At 41.0% G+C, this 4,197-nt stretch overlaps 1 non-coding gene across 1 annotated transcript; it reads left to right on the top strand.

Annotated features, from left to right (window-relative positions):
• Window positions 1-1,322: 1,322 nt before the first annotated feature.
• On the top strand, window positions 1,323-1,426 carry LOC148563876 (small nucleolar RNA R71). The gene has a single exon (XR_015884965.1). It is a non-coding gene; the product is annotated as a small nucleolar RNA R71 (small nucleolar RNA).
• The last annotated feature ends 2,771 nt before the right edge of the window (window positions 1,427-4,197 follow it).

The following is a 4,197-nucleotide window of genomic DNA, read 5'->3' as shown; positions in this document are numbered from 1 at the left end:
AATCCTCTGTCAATTTTTTTTCCCCTATGATGCAAGGGATATGAAAACTTCCTGGGTCCGTTTTCTTGGAGAGTGTGTCCTTCTTGATGAGAGCACTGCATTCTTTGTTCATTGTTACCGTTTGTCCTCCCTTCAAAACTCTTTTCTTGCTTAACAATTCCTTTAAATACTTGATGTGTGTAGGCATTTGATGGAGAATCTCAAGAAAGGGAATATTGACATGGAGAGAGTTAAATGTCTCTAAAAACCTTGAATAGGTTTTCCCTTTTTCACCTCCTCCTAACCTCTGAGGAAATGGTGCTTTTGGTTGGTATATTTCCAGCATGCCTTTTTGCAGTTCCTTGGCTTGCTCAGTTCCACTTTCCTGCTTAACTTCTTCCACACCTTCTTTCAAGATTTCTGGCTCCTGCTCTGAGGGCCTGATTCCTTCTTCTTCTGAAACTTCCTTCAATATGGTGATGGCCTTGCATTCTTCCCATCTCACTCTCTTTTGTTCCCCTTTAGGATTCTTTTCTGTGTCACTAGGGAACACTGCAGTTGATTTGACGGCCTGTTGAGATAGCTCTCCTACTTGAGACTCCATCCTCTTGAGCTTTTCACCATGGTTTCTTAAGGTAGCTCTCACATCATCCCTGAAGCTTTTCAATTCGGTTATGTCTTGACTCATGGTTGCCATCATTCCTTCTATCCGGTTTAATTGATCTTGAAATTGTTGGTTCGGATTAAGTTGGGTAGGTTGATTATTTTGGCCATGATATGATGGTTGGGGGTAAGTATTTTGTGTGGCTTGGTATGATCTTTGGTTGGAGTTTTGGTATGTGGAATTGTTATGTTGGTTGTGGTTGTAAGGTTTGTGGTTTTGTGGTTGGGTTTGTTGGTTCCCCCACCCAAAGTTTGGGTGATTTTTCCATCCTGGGTTGTAAGTGTTGGAATTTGGATCATATGATTGCCTTTGTTGGTTTCCCACATAGTTGGCCTCTTCCCAATCACCTCCTTCAATGCTTACTTCCTCTTGATCTTGTGTGTGTATTGCAGCCACTTGCTTTGTTTCTAATTGCCTGGTAAGCTCTGCTAGTTGCTTGGCAAACACCTTGTTTTGGGCTAGAATTGTATCAACATGGTTCAGCTCCATGACTCCCTTAGTGTTGTGCCTTTCTGATGCATAGTAGTACTCATTCTCAGCCACTGTCTCAATCACTTCAATGGCCTCTTCCACAGTCTTTTTCCTGTTCAATGAACCTCCTGATGAATGGTCTACAGCCTTCCTTGATTCATAAGAGAGTCCATCATAGAAAATATGCAATTGCACCCAATCATGGAACATGTCTGGTGGGCATTTCCTTGTCAAATCCTTGAATCTCTCCCATGCCTCGTAGAGAGTTTCACCATCTTGTTGTCTAAACGTTTGAACCTCAGATCGAAGCCTATTGACCTTTTGTGGGGGGTAGAAACGTGCCAGAAACTTGCTTTCCACCTCATCCCATGTTGTTAGACTCCCCCTTGGGAATGATTCCAGCCACTTAGCTGCTTTGTCCCTAAGTGAAAATGGGAACAAAAGCAGTTTATAGGCATCTTCCTGGACTCCATTAGACTTCACAGTGTCACAAATTCTCAGGAATTTTGTGAGATGTTGGTTTGGGTCTTCATTAGCACTTCCACCAAATGAACAATGATTCTCCACAAGTGATATTAGCTGTGGTTTGAGCTCAAAATTGTTGGCCTGAATGGGTGGTTTCTGGATGCTGCTACCACAATTCCCAGAGGTTGGGTTTATGTATGAACTAAGAACCCTCCTCTCAGGAATGGCATTGTTTCCATCAGCTCTCTCATGGTTGTGAACTTCTCTATCCATGTTGAGATCTAAAGCTTCCTCAAAATTGTCCTCAGATTCTCCTTCAGATTCCTCTTCTCCCACTACTCTCTTCCCTCTTGCTTCCCTTCTCAGTCTATGAAGGGTCCTCTCTGGTTCGGTATATGGAGGAGTTGATGTCTCTCCTCTCCTACCTGTCATACAAGAACACAGCACAGGCACAAACAAGTGGAATACTCTTGGTTAATGGAAGAGTATGGTTAGAGCAATTGAGGAATTAATTCAAACAGTTAGTGAGTCAGTGAGTTAGTTGCTTGAATTTAAAGGCATAAAGAAAGAAAGCATGTAACCGAGTGCAGAAATTAAAATTCAACAAGTAACTTGAACAGAATTAACAAAGCAAGAAAAATTGCTCAAACTAGTTAACTTCCAATTGGAGAATTGTCAATCGAAAACCAATCCCCGGCAACGGCGCCATAAACTTGATGCGCATAAACTTGTTATGCTACGATTTAGGAAATTACACAATCGGCAAAATTCCTTCCGGCAAGTGCACCGGTTATCGTCAAGTAAAAACTCACAATAGAGTGAGGTCGAATCCCACAAGGATTGGTTGAGTGAGCAATTCGGATTAGAAGTGTGTTCTAGTTGAGCGGAATCAAGATTTAGATGAGAATTGCGGAATGTAAAATTGGCGGGAAACGTAAATGACAAGAAATTTAAATGGCGGAATCTTAAATTGCATGAATTAAAGAGCAGAAGCTAAATTGCTGAAATTAAAAGGGAATGGGGGTGATTGCATGAATTGAGTTGCAGAATGTAAAGAGAAAGTGGTAGATTAGAAATGGGGAATTCATTGGGTGTTAGGAGATATTGAGATCTCCGAATCAAAATATTTTTATTCCTTCCTCAACCAATGCATTCATTGAATTTTGCTTGGCAATCTTATATGATTGGATCCCAATCCCTTGGCTCACCAATTCTCTCTAAAAACGAACAAATTCCCAATCCCTTGGTTTAAATGTTCATAAGAAGAGATGATGCTCGATCACTGATTATACCACACAGTTTCATGAACCACAATTTGGTAGGATTACATGTCACAATATCCATCCAAACCCCAATCCAATTCACTGTGAGAAAGCTTCTCTAGCATGAATCCTCCATTCCTTTCCCAAGGTTCCGAAGGATTCCAATTATGGGTAGTTTCTTTCCCAAGACAACTACCCAATGGAATTAGATCGAGAAGCTTTCTAACAAAATTCAAGAGAAAAGATTGAAGAAGAAGATAAAACTATTATTGATTCATTGAATTACAATAGAGCTCCCTAACCCAATGAAAGGGGGTTTAGTGAGTCATAGCTCTGAATTCAATTACAAAGATATGAAAACTAGCTAAAAGTGAAGGTAAAAGTCCAAAAGTCCCCTTCTAACTTAAATTCTATCCTATTTATACACTTTCTATATTGAGCTTTCTGTTGTGTTTCTTGGGCTTTGAGGCCTCTCCCTGCTTTCCTTTTGCTTTGGGTTTATGATCCATAATCTTGATGAGGCTGCTGATCCAAATTCTGTAACATTCATTGAGCCAACTTAGTGATAATCAAATAATGGCACATGACTCAATAAATTGAAATTTCAGACTCATCAATCCTTCAGGCCCAATCCCATAAACCATGATATTCAATTGGGTTTCATACCAGAATGAGTTTAAGTTAATGTTTGTGCTCAAATACTAACTTAAACCACAATATTTTTGGTCCAGAAACCTTTTCCAAGAGTGGCGTTTAAGTTGCAGTTTAAGCTTAAACTGCAACTTAAACGCCAGACACTTCCAGTGAGGCCTTTTGTAGAAGCACGTTTAAGCTTCAGTTTAAGGTTAAACTGAAGCTTAAACGTGGAAATGGAAGAAGGCAGCCCTGGAGAGTCATGTAGTCGAACACGTTTAAGCTTCAGTTTAAGGTTAAACTGAAGCTTAAACGTGGATATAGGAAGGGCAGCCCCTGGAGGTCGAACACGTTTAACCTCCAGTTTAAGGTTAAACTGGAGGTTAAACGTGGAAATGGAAGGAGGCATCCTGGAGGTCGAACACGTTTAACCTCCAGTTTAAGGTTAAACTGGAGGTTAAACGTGGAAGCTTAGAAGAGTAGCCCTGGAGGTGTCGAACACGTTTAAGCTCCAGTTTGAGGTCAAACTGGAGCTTAAACGTGGAAATGGAGAGAGCAACCCTGGAGGAGAGTTCTTGGTCGAACACGTTTAAGCTCCAGTTTGAGGTCAAACTGGAGCTTAAACGTGGAATGGCTCCCTGGTGCTTTTCCCATTCTGGCGTTTAACCTCCAGTTTGAGGTCAAACTGGAGGTTAAACGTGGAACTCCTTCCTGAGTGGCATT

Source organism: Arachis ipaensis, chromosome B5 (assembly GCF_059453495.1).
Source record: "Arachis ipaensis isolate K30076 ecotype BB chromosome B5, ASM5945349v1, whole genome shotgun sequence".
Taxonomy (NCBI): domain Eukaryota; kingdom Viridiplantae; phylum Streptophyta; class Magnoliopsida; order Fabales; family Fabaceae; genus Arachis; species Arachis ipaensis.
Note: the sequence above shows the minus strand (reverse complement) of the source record. Positions and strands in the feature narration are given on the sequence as shown.